Below are 18,869 nucleotides of genomic sequence, written 5' to 3'. Positions count from 1 at the left end.
ATCTCCTGGATCCTAGGTCGATGTTCAGCCCTTGAACCACAACTGGCTGGGCTGGTTGTTTCATTTTTATTCCTTTGTAGACACAGTATTTTTTCATCCTATAGATCATGAGAATTATGTCATTTTCATGAGAATTTCGAAAACTCATCTCTGTATATCTAGGTCAGGGAACTCAGCGTACCTTTCAATTAAGAGATTTGATTCCTTCTGTGAATATTGTGTAATGGCTGGAGCATAAGGATTTATTTCATAATCATTTAATTAGTTGCCAGAGAGATTTTCTGTTTTCCCAGTCTTTGTCAATGTATTTATAGTCCCATAACCAGTGTTATTTTAAATGTTATATTTTTAAGTATCTACTGTAATGTTGATGGGACTTAAAGGGGAAAATTAAATTTAAAATGTGTTCTCAACCCAACCCCATTAAAAAACCTCAGAAATGTACACAAAGATAGATAAATACTATAGCTTTACAAATAAGAATGTTTAGCAGGATTATTTCCAATTCCTAAACTATTTAGGAAGGCAGAGGTAGTTTAATAATATCAATATAGCTTTCTTTTCACCTATAAGTATAAAATAACTTTGTTATAAGTTCATTTATTTTTACTTTTAAGTATTTAATATTAAAATAATCAACATTTCCTATTACAGAGTTACAGTTTCTCTGAGTATTTTGAAAAAAAGAGCAAAATTGAAACTATTACCTCAATAGCATATCACAGTCTCTTCTATGACTGTGACAGTCTGAAAAGCAGGACATTTTAGATGTAAATTAATGTGGTTTGGAGCTATGCTGTTCCTTCTCAAATGATACTGGAACCTTCTGACTGGGGGCTTTATGTTCCTAAATCTCTGGACTTTGAGGGATGCTGGAAACGAGAGAGCTGAGCCGTGGAGGGGAGAATAGCCTGGCACTCTCCTTGTTGTGTGTCCTACATTTTAAACGCTTTGTCCAGGTGGGGACAGAGTTCTTTTGCTAAACATACTGTATTCGAGCTGTCGATTAGACATGCCAAGGGAGATGCTGATTTGAAAGGTTGGTTTTATGAGTCTGGAGTTAATGGATGAAGTCAGGTTTGGGGATTTAAGTCCTATTAATGTTTCATTCTCATTTACATTTCCTTAAAATGTCAGTTATGTGATTAGTATTATTCAGTCAACACTTTTAAGTTTTTTCTGTATATTTTGGGAGTAGGCTCCTCCATTTAATTCCTCTCCCTTGCGTTCTGCTCCAGGCCCTCTGGAAGTTACACGTTTTCTTCTGTATACATTACCTCTGATTTCACAGTTTCTGTTTCTCAGAACACTGTCCTTTCCCTGGGAGAATCGTCCCATTTCACTTGCGTGCTCGTAAAATGCCTCTTACCCTCCTTTCACTCCGTTCTCATTACTAAGCTTTTATATTTTTCCCACAATAGAAAGTTTAACTTTAGAAAATATCTGGTATGTTCTCTGATAGATGCATTGCCCTCTCCTATCCCTTTGAATGCAATTTTTATATTTATTTTAATTCCTTTATATGTTGCTTTATATACCATCTTTTTATTATTTTAAAAAATTACTCCTATGAGTTGAATTTGGTCTTTCACTTATGGGGTTATCCTTTCTGCAAGTTTCCCTGACTCTTGGTTTTATGCTCATTTTGAACCAGGAGGTTTTCCTTTGGCCTGTTTTATCGGTGCGGTGTACGTTCACTGTACCTGCCAACATGACAGGTAGGCAGTGACATATTGCCAGAGGTATGACTGTGACTTACGGACATGGAAACGTCATTCCTTTCAGTGTCGACTGTCCAGGGTTCTTGCCCGAATCCTGTCCGAAGGGCCCACGCTCTCTGCACCTTCTCCTGGGCACATGTTTCTTTTGTTGCTGTTGAGTTGAGTGAGTGGGGTGAAGAGTGTAAGGATCCTGGCCACTCCTTCAAACAGCCGCCCCAGGGCTTTCCCCACCCTCAAGATGTGCCTCACGTTAGTGCTGAGTGGCGCTCGCGGCCAGCAGGGCTGCTGTGACACAGGAGAGGCCTGCAGGAGCCTAGGACCCATCTTCCTACTGAACATATGTCAGGAATTCCCGGGGGCGCTTCGTGTGACTCTCACCATTTCGTTCCCGCGTGGGATCTATGAAATAAACCCTGTTATTATCACCAGTTTGCACTAGAGGATGTATCGGGTCCAAGTCATTTCCAGAGAACACAGTATAAAATAATGGACCCATCCCAGGCAGTTTGGCTCTGGGGCTCCGTCTGGACCGCCCTGATCCACCGCCAAGACTCGGCCACAGGCTGCCCAGGCCTCTGCTCTTCTGGAATCCGGGGGTCAGCTTTTCACCTGCTTTGCGTCCCCGTTTCAGAAGTGGTTTCCCTCTTCTCCACCTGTCTTCCGTTGGTGATGTTCTCGTATCTTCTGCCTTTCCCACGGGGTCATCTTCTCAACTTTTTAGAGAAAGTATACGTTTTATGGGTAAAATAGTTTTAGCAATTTCCTACCTACATTCATAATTTCAGGTCACGCTGCAATACGGCAGCATTTAAACTTCTCCGTGCTGGTAATCGTGCTGGCTGTTTCCATCGTTTTATTATTTGTGTTTGAATATGAAAAAAATCCAGGGTAAATCCGAGTTCCCTTAAGTTATGCACAACATGGTGTTTATGTCGACATTTGTATTTTTTCCCTGTGGAACAGGTCCAAAGATTTCATTAGATCTTACAATTTTTGGAAACCACAAAAGACGTGTAAGAAAATCATATCTATATATAATTTTTACATATAAATTTTATAATTATATATATAGCATATATATTATATTCATATATTACTACACTTCATTTTTCTAAACAAAATTGGAACTAAAAACTGCAGACCTAGCTACAAGAAATGAAAAAATAACCATTTTCCATTAGATTTACCATTAGAAATGAGAGTAGAAAGAGATCAGTAACAGCACAAAAATGCTAAATCTTAAATCTTACAAATACATAGAAGCACAACAATTGAACATTTCTCATTTCCTCATAAAATATAGCGTTATTTACAAACCACATAAAACACAAAATAGCTCTAATGGTAGTAAACATGTATTAACATTCTAAATCAAGCCATAGCTAATGACACTGGGAAAGGTTTAGTTTATACTGAGGCTAGGTGTCTTGCAAATGAAAAGCTATTTAAGTGCTAAAATCAATTGACTATATAATCCGTGTTATCTGATGGGAAGAGTGCACAAAAGATGCCTGGAAGTTGTTTGTTACAGTGGCTAAATGAGATTCTACCTCTGGTTACTATCAACCCATACATTCATCATTATAAAGCACTTCATTTTTATTTTATTATATTGATTTACCTTAGCACCCAAGACAGTTTGTACTCCTACAAAATTCAAAAAACATTGATTTACTTAAATTATTCAATACTTTACTGTATGGCTATTATGTCATTTAACATTTTAGACAAATCAATAGAACTTTTTTAAATTGCCTGTCAGATACCTAAGGTATTGCAAATGTGTTTTGCTGGAATCATTAATTTGTACTATGTTCATGACATTTTTATAAATCAACTAGTTTAAAACAATAAAGTAGCATATGTGGGGGGAAAGCTCTAGGATATGCAATGAATAATTTAAACTGGTTGGAATATGTAACACTGCAGAATTCTTTATTACGTTTATAATAATTTTACTTCTGAAGGTAGCTGAAAGGTAGACTGTTGTCTTCAGTGGACATTGTATATGATTTTTTTCTCTTTTGAACTCTACATAAATATAATAAATGGGATGCTAAGTAAGCTTAATGCATTGTTTTCTATTTTGAGAAACCTGCTATAGAGTATTCTGACTACAAGAGAAGGAACCTTGTAATGGTGAAGAAAGATATGCTTCAAACTATAGTTGGCTGTCTTTGTATATTAGGAAGGGCCAAGAGCAGTTAACTATAATGGTTAAAAATAAACTTGCACAGCCAGGTGATCATCTCACAATGTAATGTCCACCTGCCAATGCTATCTTTTTTCTGAGCATTCTGGAAAGAGTAATGAATGTTGGGCTCATTCATCCACCTAGAAAGCAAGCTCCGTACGGACAGGGATTTATGCCTGTTGGACTCATTTGCTTATATGTAATACCTGCGATATTCCTGACATATAGTGGGCATTCAGTAAATATTTGTTGAATAAGCAATGAATCAAAAAGTATAAATAAATTTTGTTCTGCCTTTTATTTAATTGGGCTACTAGCACAAACTGCTGGAGGAACCTATGTTCATGTTTGTTTTCCTCCTGTCTTAAATAATACTGGGTTAACTAAAATGTGTGTAACATAAAAAAAATGTCAAGTAAGTGGACACTGTGACCATATTATATTGAAGCTGAATTTGAACCTAGAGAGACTATTGCTAGAATACCACCTAAACATTATAGAATGAAGGGAAATATAGCAAAGATCTAAGAAGACAATAACAGTCACCCACAGTCACAGCAGCCAGAAGCTAGCAAAATAAACACATTGGTATTTTGGAGAATAAATTTGCATTTGCATGTGAGTTACTATGTCTCAGTGCCTTTCCTATCAATTGTTTCTAATACTATGAAGTTTTTAAATATGTTTATTATTACCTAGTTAAGTACAGGAATATTGGGCTCCTGAAGGGTTTTTATTGTGTGTATGTGGTGTTGTAATTGCCACAATTGTTTACTCATCAATTTTATACTGTGTTTATGTCATTTATTATGATCCAGAAACAGTTGTGGATAATTTCTTGTAGTTGAAGAACTCTACATGTGGAAACAAAAATATGTACAATAACTTCAAAACAAAAGGGTGTTGAGAGTGGAAATACAGGAAAAATTCAGCGTAGGAATATAAACTACATTAATGCTTCTAAAACTATATGTGATGAAGGACCACTCCCCCCAATCTCTCATAAACCAATAATTTTGAAAAATCCTACAAAATAATGCAGTTCTGGATAAAGAAAAATAAAATATATAAAACATGTCATAAATTTTAATCATTGGATTTAACAGAGATAAGAGTGTATTTCAATCAATATAATCAAAACTAGAATGGCATAAAAAAGAAAATATTCACAATATGTACCTGTTGATTGTTGGAAGTGAGAATATTGCAGATAAGTTAAGAGAATCACTATTGGACATTGTGTCATCACAGGTGACACCTAATAGAAATGTATGAATGAAATAGCATTGTCCTATATAGAATGTCTCTAGGCCCATTTTAAACAGCTGTGTTAATATTTAAAGTTTTTAATGTGGCAAATGTGCTGGCTCTTAATGTATCAGATCTAGAGTGGGTCACAACCTCACCACTTGCAGGAGGAAAGATATATTTAAACCCTTCTGTAGTTTGTCAGAATCACTCCTATAAGAAAAGCCAGTCTCAGACATGCATGTTGACAGAAAAAGAGATTATAAAGCAAGTTCAGCAAATTTATTTCAAATTTTATCCAAATATAGAAAGTTATACTCTAGTTTTGGAATTCATTCACCTAAAATTTTACAGTGTAAGCCTGCTCAATTTAAATAAGTTTTTTGATAACAGTTTTTTAAAAACTCTATTCCGATTCACAAATCTCTTATTAATGGATCTACATTAATGGAAAATAAAATTCAAAATATTATATAAAATAAGTAAGGTGACTGGTGGCAACTTTCAACAAAATGCAATATTAAGATGATGACTTATATCACTGAGAATTGTAATTAAATTATTGAATATGTCATAGCAATCCCTAGAAATATTTTTCTTCCAAACTTCTAACTTTCATTATGCCTGGATGTTATGTGCCGTTGAAAAAAGCATGTTGTGACGTTGAGCACCTTCTGTTGGCCGTCTGTATGTCTTCTGGGGAGAAGTGTCTGTTCAGGTCCCCCGCCCATTTTTAATTCGGGTAGTTTGTTTGTTTGGCGTGGAGTTGTATGAGGTCTTTATATATTTTGGATATTAACCCGTTCTTGGAGCTGTTGTTTGCAAATATCTTCTCCTGTCAGGTTGGCTGTCTTTTTGTTTTGTTTTTCGTTTCTTTTGCTGTGCAGAGGCTTTTTAGTTTGATACAGTCCCATTCATTTATTTTTCCTGTACTTCCTTTGCCTTCGGTGTCCAATTCATAAAATCCTTTCTAAGACCAAGGTCCGTAAGTTTAGTGTCTATGTTTCCTTCTGTGTAATTTATTGTTTCAGGTCTTATATTTAGGTATTTGATCCATTTTGAATTACATTTTGTACATGGGGACCAACAGTCTAGATTTATTGTTTTGCATGTAGCTTTCCAGTTTTCCCAGCCCATCTATTGAAGAGGTTTTCTTTTCCCATTGTATGTTTTTGGCTTCTTTGTCGAAAAGTATTTGCCCATAAGCTTGTGGGTTTATTTCTGGGCTTTACATTGTTTCGTTGGTCTGTGCCTGACTTTCTGCCGATACCATGCTGTTTCGATTATTGTCACTTTGTAGTATAATTTGAAGTTTTAGGGAATATGATACTTCCTGCTTTGTTCTCTTATTTCAGGATTGCTTTGGCTGTTTGGGGCCTTTTGAGGTTCCGTACACATCAGTTGATTTTTTGTTCTATTTCTTTAAAAAAATGACTTTGGGATTTTGATGGGGATTGCATTAAATCTGTACATTGCTTTGGGTCTTATGGCCATCGTTGATTCCTCCAGTCCATGAACACAAGATATCTTTCCATTTCATTGTCTCTTTTTCAATCTCTTTTAATAATGCTTTGTAAGTTTTCAGTATATAGGTCCTTCACATCGTTTAGTAAGTTTATTCCTGAGTATTTTATTCTTTTTATTGCAATTTCAAAAAGAATTGTTTTTTCCATTTCTTTTTCTGAAATTTCATTGTTAGTGTACATGAAAGCAGTGGATTTTTGTACATTGATTTTGTACCTTCAACTTTATTTGTTTATGGTTTTTGATATTTTTTGGTGGAGTCTTTAGGGTTTTCTATAATAAGAATCATGTCACCTGCTAAAGTGACACTTTCACTTCTTAATTCCCAATTTGAATGCCATTTATTTATTTATTTATTTAGCCTGATTACTTGGTCTCGGACTCTCAACTTCACCAACTATAGGGGAAATGCAAATCCAAACTACCATGAAATACTGCCTTACTCCAGTTAGGATGGCTGTTATAAATGAGACAGGTAATCACAGCTGCAGGAGAGGTTGTGGAGAAGCGGAGCCCTCATTCACTGCTGGTAGGAATATAAACCAGTATAATCACAATGGAAAGAAGTATAGAGGCTCCTCAAAAAATTAAGAATAAAGTTACTATATGAACCAGTAACCCCTCTTCTGGTGTCTAACCCCAAATTTGAAAACATTTATTGGCAAGATATATCCACTCCTATGTACATTGCAGCATTACTCACAGTGGCCAAGATATGGAAACAACTGAATCGTCTTTCAATAGATGATTGGATAAAGACAATGTGGTACTACTCAGCCATAACAAAAGAGGAAATGCTGCCATTTGCAACAACACTGATGGACCTTGAGGACATCATGCTAAGTGCCCTGGCTGGTGTAGCTCAGTTGGTTAGTGTTGTTCCATACAGGGAAGAGTCCTGGGTTCGATTCCCAGTCAGGGCACATGCCTAGGTTATGCGTTCGAACCCTGGCCCTCCTGGTTGGGGCACTTGGGAAAGCAACGGGTTGGTTTCTACTTCACATCGATGTTTCTCTCTCTCCCTCTCCCTTCACCTCTAAATTGGGGTTAAAATACACATTTCACTTTCCAAATTTATCTAATAATGTTAAGTAATTTTTAGAAAAGGTTTTATTTCAAAACAATTTTAAGCCTGTAAAAATAGTATTTTTGCAAGTCATAAGATGATTAGTAGAATATCACCAGTCTTTTGTATGCAATCTAGTAATATCAGAAAGTGGAGAAATTTCAGGATAAATCTATCATCATTCCTTTGAGTTGTGCTGTAATTCTCATTCTGAAGGGGAAAGCAAAGATGTGTTCACTAATGATATCAACTTAAAATGTTGTTTTCAGGGCTTCCAGAGTATCTTAGCCAGAATCATATTCTGTAGGCGATATTTTATACATTAAGTTTAATCTGAGGGCTGAGATATAGGATATAAACTAGAAGTATCATTGTCACTTTTTGTAGTATTATGCCCTTACAATTTATTCCTAATAAACACAATTTTTCCACTATATGTCCTACATTCAGTCAAACATGTTCCTCCTTCACACTCTGCAGAGAATTCCTCCAGCCCATCCTCCACTCCAACTCTACCAGGTTAATCATCACTTCTATTTTACTTGTTACTTAAATATTTCCTTACAGAGGCATAATCATAGTTAAGTAACTTCTATTTTCTCTCCCAAAACACCTTATCCTATATTTTGTAGCACTTATTCAGGTTTCAAATTATATGTGTATTATGTGTTATTTAGTTAGGGACCATGTCTCACTCATCAGTCTGTATCTACTTTTTAATATGTTGGTAGGAACATAGAGGTCTTTAATGATTACATGTTGAATGAATAGTTGGATATTATTATTTGTGATGATATAGGTTAAATATATAACTAAATGCTTTTTGGACTTGCCATTGATTCCACCTCACTCAGACTTGCAACTGAATAATTTAAACAGCTTTATCACTGTGTTTCTGCTTGCATTTGATCTAGTAAAGTCAATTTTATTTACAACAATTGCAGCTGTCTTTTTAAAAAGGAAGCCAAATTAAATCACTCTCCTCTAAAAATTTTCCATTGAATGTAATCAAAATGAAATGATTTTCAAGGCCATCCTTAACTTGATCACTGCCTGATTCTCAGGAATGGTTTTCTCTCCCCTTTCTTCAGGCTCACTCTTTTCTATGCACACTGGTTTTCTAATATTGTCTTCTGTACGCCAAGGTTGTTCCTACCATAAGACCAGCATCATGTAGTTCAGGCCAAACTTACAGAACCAGTAGAAAAAAAACTCAATGATTGACACCAAAAGGGAATTAATTTCTCTCTCACGTAACAGATTGGGGTAGGCAAAGAAGCCTTCGGGCTTGCTGACCTGAGAGCTCCTGAGTGTCTGTCTTCGTTTGCATTGCTTAAGCTCACCGCCAGCTCTGTATGTGGAGCCCCACCCTTGTGAAGAAAAAAGCAAAAACTAGCTCCTCCTTTAAGGCGCCTGACCTGCAGGTTGAACATATTTCCATTCACAGCCCATTGCTCATGTCACGGGGCCATCCCTAAAAGCCTGGGACATTTCCTCGTTAGCTATGAGAATGTGTGTCCTGCTGAAACTTAGAAAAAGAGGTTTTAGTTATTAAAAGGAAGGAGAAACTGGTAAGGGGAAACTAGCTGTCTCTGTTAAAGGTCTTGCATTTGTTGTTTCCGTTAGACTCTGCATTTTATTTTAGTTTATTTTTTTAATTTCATTTTTGTTCAAAATGGAGTCCACATTTTAAAATGCTTTATTCCTAGTTGCCATTCAGGTTTCAATGAAAATTAGTTTACTCCGATAAGTTTACTTATTTATTTATTTACTTTTTAAATTTATCTTTATTGTTGAGAGTATTACAGGTATACCATTTTCCCCCCCAATTGATCCCCTCCACTTTCCTCCCACCCCCCTTCCCAGGCCTTCACCCCGTTATTAACTGTGTCCATGGGTTAATACATATAACTTCTTTGGTTGATGTCTTCCTTCCCTCCACCCCCCTTCCCTCCTTCCCCTGAAATATGATTGTTGCATGTGTCAATGTCTCTGGATCTATTTAGTTTGTCAGATTGTTTTGTTCACTAGCTTCTTAAAGAAGACCCTTCAACATTTCCTGTAGTGCTGGTCTGGTGGTGATGAACTCCTTTAGCTTTTCCTTGACCTTCAATTCTAAATGATAGCTTTTCTGGGTAGAGCAACCTTGGTTGTAGTTCCATGTTTTTCATCACTTTGAATATTTCTTGCCACTCCCTTCTGGCCTGCAAGGTTTCTGTTGAGAAATCAGCCGACAGTCGTATGGGGGCTCCCTTGTAGGTAACTAATTGCTTTTCTCTTGATGCTTTTAAGATTCTCTCTTTGTCTTTAATCTTTGGCATTTTAATTGATGTGTCTTGCTGTGGGCCTCTTTGGGTTCCTCTTGTTTGGGACCCTCTGTGCTTCTTGGACTTGTAAGTCGATTTCTTTTTATTTTAACAACCAAGTGTATACGGTCTCCACCATTACTCTTTATTACGCTTTTTTTTCACAGCACTAATCTCTACCTGAAAATATCTTGTAGACATTGGCTTAATTATTGTGCATTTTTAAGTATCCTGTTCTCTTGCTGTTTCTCCCTCTTCCCGAATGCAGGCCAGCCCTTTGAGAACAGGAATCGTGTCTACGTAATTCTCCATGTCTCTGCTTTCTGCACCTAGAGTGCATAGTAGTCTCTCAAAAAATTATGGAATGAATGAGTAAAATGTTATGCTTCTGACACATTTTTGTGACATGATATGAAGAAGAGAGTCTTATTTTTCACTTTGTTTTCTCTCATCCGTGCAGGAGACAGAATGAATATCATAGTAGCTAAATGTGTGGTGTAATATTTTGATGTAATGCATAGAGTCAGAAGGAATTAGGTCCACATTTTAAAGATATTTTCATTTTTATATACATATGGGACACAATCAGTTTTTTAGTAAATGTCATGATTCTCTTAACATCGTATCTCAACTTATTTTTCTGTACATTGTGACTAATTATCTAAGGAACTTCTGCCTAAATATTTCTCCCAGAAAGTCCCACAATTCCTGTATGACATGAATTTCTGTTACCCAAGCATAGGTATTGTGATAAACAAATGGAACTACGTCTATATATAGGACTGATGGCTACTGTAGGAGCCACTGAAACAGCCTCAGGATGCTTGGAAAAGTGCAAGTGACTCTTAATAGTTTTGAAGGAGAAACAAACTGTACATAGAAGAGCACTTTAGCACTTTAGGAAACCAAACAGGACATGTGATTTTTCAAGGTAAGAATCACCTGCCTAGTGCAGCCTCAGATGCTCAAGGAGATTCAGTTGCTGATGAGCTTGCAACAATTTTTTTCTCTTAAATTGATCCTAAAATATGATATTTTATCACTACTATTACTGTGCTTCCTGTTAGTTTTTTGTTATTTTGTTTTTTACGAAGGGCAAATTGAACATTAATTAATTTAATTTTTGTTAACATTATCTCTAAATAATTGGATTTGGTATGATCCCATTACCAGATTCCCTTACATAAGACAATCTCATTAACGGGCCCTGAGATGTCACTTTAGATCCATTTGGTAGCTGAGATACAGACCTAAACTCATTACATGGTGCACTCTCCATCCCTTAATTGATGAGGTTTTCTCTGGCTATTGTTTGAAAGCAATATGCCTACATTCTAGTATATCTAGGAGGGCTGAAGAAAATAATTTTTGAAGAGATAAAGTTTATGAAGGGAAGGAAAAAGGAAAGGAATGATGGAGGGAAGGAAACAAAGACTAAAACAGTAAAGGTATAAATTATTTCTTGACTATATTTCAAGTAAGATAATATTTATTAAAAGTTATAGAAGCATTTGTGTAGGCTTTGCCATGGAGCGATTGATTGTAATTCAATGCTATTAAATTATTTGGAGATAAGAAATATAAATACTTGGCCATTTCTTCTCATTTCTTTTGAAACAAGTGTTTGTTTGATATAACTCATGAATTTTATTGAAGAGTTATATTTTAAGAAAATCTGTACCAAACATATGGGGAAGTGTATTAAATTGTTATACTCATTTTTACATGCTACTTCCAACATGAAAAGTACAAAGAATAATATAACAGCATGTTCCTGCTGGTGAGATTTGGTTTTCCTTTCTATTGAATTCATTGGGGTGACACTGGTTAACAAAATGATACAGGTTTCAGGTGCCCAGCTCTACAACACATCATCTGTGCACTGTGTTGTGTGTTCACCACCCCAAGTCAAGTCTTTGTCCATTTCCATTTATGTTTGAAACTAGTCTTATACCTGGAAGAAAATTAATATGAAATGTGCATCTCTTGTTTGGATTTCAGGTAAGAAATTAGCAGTACAGTAAGTCTGCTGAATATACTTGGTTAAATCTAAGATCCAGTCTACTTCAATACCCTCTTCTTACCAAAATATTGGGATATATTGGTGCATGGGTATGTGGAGAGGTGGCCAGGGCTCAGGTAACCAGAACACAAAGCTGCTTTATTTTCTCTGTATTAGACTGGGATTGATCCAGGTGCTGTGGGCAAATACAACTAATGTGACAAGAAAATGCTCTGATATACTCCTCCACTGGCACATAGGTAGAGAATTTGCATTTCTTTTCCTTGGGAAATTTTATGAGGCGGGAAGTAAAAACAGGAAGAAGATGAGTTTTTATTTTATTTTTAATACATAAATATTATTTATAAAAATAATAGCACCATAAGCTCTATACCTAGGAGCAGAAGGTTTTGTCTCACCACATCATATTTCTGACTTACAGTCGTCAGAAGCAAACCTATGCAACCAATCCACTCATCTGTTTCTTCTGGCATGTTTCATAGAATTTCTAAATGCTACTGGTATAGCTTATATTATCATTTCTAGGCTTTTCTTTGTATAAGGCAGTCGGCTGCCTACTATGAAAGATAAGAGTGTAACCTTATTTAATGTCCTCTTACCCATTTCCCTCACCTCACACTCTTCCCAATACTCTTGTATTTCAATTTCTGGTTCAGCATTTAGTGATTACATTTTTATGATTACAAATAGTATTTAAACTGCCTACCTTCATTTATTGTGGTTATATCTCCTGTTTTGGACAACCTTTTGCTTTTCTTCAAGCTAAGGCGTTTTAAGATTGTGTGTGTGTGTGTAATAGAAGTGACATGTACATCTTGGGGGGAAATCTTGTACTCCCTTGGATGCAATACCAAACATGTTATTTCTATATCCTGTCTTAATATATTGTATAGGTTGATAATTAATTCTAATGTTAAGTACACATTTTATGCTAAAAAGCACATTTGAGTCTATTCAGCTGATTTTCTGAGTCTTTTGCCAATCGATTACAAGTAAATGGAACATAGAGTTATTAGGTTAAAATAACCATTGAAAAGTTAGTTATTTGTGCAATTTCAGCTGCTAAATTGACAGAAAACCTTTAGAATATTGAACATGTATCTGTTAGTTACTCTACGTCTGACAGTTTAAATCTGAAACTCGGTGAGATTTCTATGTTAATTGAGTATGTCAGCCAGGTATTTCACTATTTTTGTAGTGTCGTAATTTCAATATTTGGTTACCTTTGCAGACCATTTTGTTTTGGAAAATACGCTCAGAATGCAATTAAGGCATACTTTGAGGGACTGCAAGGCACATACCAGGAGAAATGTTAGCACACACAGAAAATGCCAAAGCCATTTGTATTATTAAACAAGCAGGTACTTTGAGTAAGCAAAAAATCCACATAGGCTCAGTTCATGTGCTTTGTTAATTTTTTACAACTTTTGTACATGTGATTCTTAATTTACCTGATTCTTTTTTTCTGGCATTCTTTAAGGTATTCTTCTCTAGGATGGTCTAAAAACAAAGACACCTGCATGCCTCTCATTCTTGACCTTCTTAGTTTCTGCTCCATTTCTGTCTCGTCTCTGCCAGGTTTCTTGAAAGAGCAACCAACTACTGTAATCCTAATTCAATCCACAGTGACTGTAAGTAAACATAAAAACAGGAAGAAAAATAGTAATCTGGAAGCTTCAATTGGTAAATCACCATCTTAAAAAAATTATGCTTGTATATTGAGGCATTTACCACACATTCTGGGTGTCAAAAGGATATACCTTATATTTTAAATTATTAAAACAATAGAATGTCATAACAGGTTAAATAAATTAAATACAAACTTTAAGAATATATGGAAACATTTAAAAATATGTTACAGATTTCAATATGCAAATATTTTACAGACTGCTCAATGATGGGTGAACAGCTAAGTTCTCTCTACACTTCTATTTCTACTAAATTTATTGAGCCAAAGGCAGAGGGATGGAGGGTAATAGGGGGGAGGGGAGAGAGAAGAAAAATCTAGATCCTGAGCTGTATTTAAATGCAAGTGTGAGACAGATTTCATGCTTTATTTATTCCTGACAGAAGTTTCCTACTTCTTATTTTTTGTGGATGGTTTTATAATTAAATGTGAACACAGATGAGCTTAACATCCCAATAGGTTAGTTGCTCAGCAAAATTAAAGCATATAGACAGTTGTGGTTGTAGCAATCTTAGTTGAATTTGAAAATGATAAAATTCAGTTTGTGGTAAAGATTAAATCATATGTGATTCCCCTTTCCTTTTCCTTCATTCAGACTCACTTTGTTCTGATGGATTTAGAGATCTTCGGGGTCAATGATAGAGGGGTCTTCCCACTCTCAGGCTCTTATTTCCTATCATCCGGGAAGCAACATCATTCATTTCTAACTCTCACATAAGGTTTTTCAGAAGGCAGAGCAAACTGCGGCCTGCCGTTGTATATGTGGCTTGCCCAAATGGGCACTCATTTCAATATCCCTTTAGCAAACCTTTCATGTCTGAGTAATGAGGTGGGACGTACTCCCCAGTCCTTAAGTGACCCTTCTTTTGACTTCTCTCAATAGGGCATGTCTATGCCAATTTCCAGGAGATGGTAGAATAAAGATGGACGATATGTGAGCGTATACTGGCGGATATTTTCCAAAATTAAATAAAGCCACATACATTTCTACTCAAGCATTCTAATAAACCTTATGCATTGTATTTATTAATAAAACTGCTGAGAGAGTGTTTAGAACAAAAAAAAACCCCAAAACGTGAACATGGTTGGAGAAAAAAATGATTCCAGAGGAATGACATGTATTTTCATAGGCATATGAAACCCTTAAGGGCAGAAATAGAAAGGTAAGAAACTTACAAAAACATTACATACTGGAGTTGTGGCATATTTACTGAAGTTTTTAGAAAGACTTTTCAGGAGAGAGGAAAAAATTTCTCATTAGTAAAGTGATAGATTTGAAGCCTTATAAGCATCGATCGTAAAAATATAAATTAACACTGCTCCTGGATTGTTTTCTGTATCTTGGCAAAGATATATTTTTAAATATATACCCCATGCATGCACCCATGAACACTTCATGTATATAGGGTGCTCCAAAAAACGTATACACACACTTTGAATAATTATAAAGGCAGCATTTATTAAAATGCATCTCATTTTCAAAATTGAGCTATCAGCCATTAAAGTGTGTGCACATTTTGGGGGACACCCTGTATTTGTGTGTGCTTACGTGTACATGTGTGCGTGTGAGTGTGCATGAGAGGGTGGAGCCACTATCAGCATCTTCCCTTATAAGAGTCCAGCAGTTTGTTAAATTGAATGATTGATTCTTAGGGATTTTTTATATGATGGAAAAAAGTGTCAAGGAGAAAATTACAAAACCTGTGATACTTTAGATGATTATATTAAATTTCCCTGTATACACATATAGTAACAATCATCTATTCTCTCATGAATATATATTGATACATTTTTAATGTATGTGAGTTAAATAATATTCAACATGATATAAATAAAAACCTGGTAAAATTTTATAGGTTTGGGAAAATAATTTATGATATACCATGCACAAAATATTCTAGCGACATCCAATAACTTATGTAAAATGCACTCATTTATGAAATCTTATTTTGGCAAATTTTGAATATCACAGAGGTGAAAATTGGCATAAAGGCAGACATGCGCCTGTCACCTATATACTTGACAGCAAACACATTTTTATAATTACAAAGCCACATTGTCAAAAACTAAAGATGAATCTTGACACTGGGAGAAATATGATTCCCTTAAAGAAGATATAAAAACACTCAAGCTTATGTGTGAATTATGTTCAGGTCTCTTCATGAGGCACAGTTGTTAGTGACAAAAAAAAATAAATCGTGGTCTCGTAGGCCCATGATGTTTATAAGTTCAGGATTTTGTGTACTCAGAATTTTTTTCTAAATGACATAATCTTGCTCAAAACATCACCCAGAACCTCATTTGCTCTCACAAGAGACTTTGTAATTAACAGTCACATCTGTGCCGTTACACTGTATTTTTGCAGAGCTAGCAACAACTTAAACCACATTATTAAATTAAGAAAAAATGTGTAAATCTCAGGGGACTTGTTTGATGTTTCAAGAACCAGAAGTGGTGATCTCCATGCTTCTAGGGTCTGACCTTGATTACTTAAAATTTGTGTAACTGTAATATTAAATATTTAATAGTATAATAGTTTGATCACCTTTCAAATATAAATGACATTAATAATTAAACTGTTTAAACTACTAAATAAATCTGTTTCAAATAGATGTAAAGTAGCAGTAATGCTAGAAGATGCAGTTTTCCAAGAGACTACTGCATAAATAGTTTAATATTTAAATGAAATATATGTTAAATAATGAAAAGTCTAAAACCACTTTGTAGGGTTGAGGGCTTGAAAACATTGGGATACATTTTATTGCTACTTTATGGTCATCTCACTTCTGTATACAAAGTCTTTATTTAAAATGTTATCACCTGCTAATTCCATACAGGCCTAATTAGTGCCACAGGATCAAATGTCACATATTTTACATCATTCTTCAGAGCGTTCCTATTCTCTCTCCGGTTTTTATCTTAATATATTTTCTAATCATTCCCTGGAAATACTGACTAGACAATTTGGATCTCATTTTTTCATCTTTAAATTAGAATTCAAACCCCAACTCATTAATTTACATCTAATATTTGATAATAAAATGTTGAAATGAGGGGAATGTGAAATCTGTATTTAGTAAATCCTCTTAAAATCTTTGCTAAGTTAATAGTTATTATCTGCACACTTGGTGTTTCAGAACTATCATCAGTTAGGTATTGAGCATAATAATAGCTCTTATTAAGAAAAATGCAATGTGCACAGTGCTAAAGCATTTAATATTACTTCATATATTTCCAATAATTTATTGGAAAATTGTTGAGGTTTTACTCAACTTTAAATCACATGTAAATTCATGAACTAATTACAATTAATTTTATGGACTATTAAAGCAGAAGTTTTGAAAAAAAAAACCTGTTGTTTTTTCAGAAAGTTTTGCATAATACAATTTTATTCTCATTGATGTCATCAGAGGCCAGGAAAAGCTGGTTTAATTTGGTAACAATGAGACTTGTCTCCTTGAGTGAAATATTTAAAACATGTCAGCTAATTCTGCTCATTTCATGATTTATCTGAAAAATTCAGTGCTGCGTATAATAATACAGTTCCTTTCCATAAAAAGAAAAGGGACCATGGTTCTATAATTTGAAAAACAAATATATTAAAGTTCAAAGTTGAAAAAAGTACATTTGTAATTGCAATCTATACAGAGAAATTTGCATTTATACCAGAGTATAAGTGCATGAATTTAGACTGTGAGTCTCCTTTCTCTTCTTGGGAAATACTTATTTTGAATTACCCTTTCTATTTATGCATTCATTAAATAGACCTGCACAATGTTTTATTATGTCCAGACACATATTACAAATTTTCTTTGAGATGAATTATGCAACATCATGTCTCTCTTCTTGCAGAATTGCAAATAAATATTAATATACAGCAAGTAATTGACATTAGGACCATTACATGCATCCCATCTTTAAAGTGAAACAGACTTCATGGTGACCCAAGCCAGAAAAAGTGGGAAAATTGTTAGATTTAAAAGGGAAAACACAAAGCGAACCAAAAACAAGAAACAGAAAACAAAGTACATCTTCCCCTGAGGTAGCAGAGAAACCAGTAACTTCCTTCCCGGTGCAGTGAAGCTGAGCGGAGGCCGAGGATCCCTGATGGTGTGAGGGAGCCTGGGGGCCTCGGGAGCAGGCCGGCGGGCCCCGTGCGGAGCTGAGTGGGGAGCTGGGAAGGTGCAGGAGGATGCAGGAAGGCCCCCACGCTGCAGCGATGCCCGGGGGAAGGGCTGGGTGCCTCCCAGGAATAAAAGAAATGGGAGCGGCTAGTGTAGGACTGAGACCGGATTGGAGTTTGCGGGACAGGACAGTTCATCCCAGGGGAAAGGGAAATTTATAAATAATCAAGAATGTGATTAGAATGATGAACTGCATTGTCTAGATCGACCAAGAAAAAAAGTCAAACAATAAAAGGCGTTTTTAAATGAGAACACGGTTATTTCAAAGACCTGGGTGTAACAATGGGGCGGATAAGCACAGGGGTGGGAGGAAGGGCTTGCGTGAAGGGGGGCCATACAAAAGTGCCGAATGAGAAGGGGTCAGGACTGTGACGTGGGTCGGTCACGGCAGGTTTAGGTACCGCGCGAGAGTAACTAGAGGCGAAAGCCTTCAGAGTTCCTTCAACATGTATTTCTCCTGGACACAAACTCTCTAAATCTGTTTCCCTGTATAACGGAGATAAAATAATGGGGTTATTAAAGCATCGGAAGAAGCCATGGATGCAGCACGCACACCTGCCTTGACGTATTGCCCATGTGCGAATTGAATTTTTAAAGTTATTTAATCTACTTTGGTTGTTTCCTGTTCCTTCCCTAACAAAGGGGCCACATGGCCAGTCATCCTCTTGGTCTCATTCGCCAGGTTAGCGTTTCTACAGGAAACACGGCCTCTGCCTGGAACCTGCCTTCCTCTGGATTTCTACAGGTTCCGATGAGTTAGTTCCCAGATGCGAGCCCGTGTCACGCCCGTCAGTGTCACACCGGTCGGTGCCTGGGCCACAGGCCAAGTGGAAGAGCCCCTCAGACCTCCTGAAAGGGGCTTCGGCCTGGAGTGTGGCCCCTTGTGGTTCACTTAATGATTAGCTGGTGCCACTGA

Source organism: Miniopterus schreibersii (assembly GCF_964146895.1).
Source record: "Miniopterus schreibersii genome assembly, chromosome: 2".
NCBI classification, from domain to species: Eukaryota; Metazoa; Chordata; class Mammalia; order Chiroptera; family Miniopteridae; genus Miniopterus; species Miniopterus schreibersii.
This window is presented reverse-complemented; position numbering follows the sequence as displayed.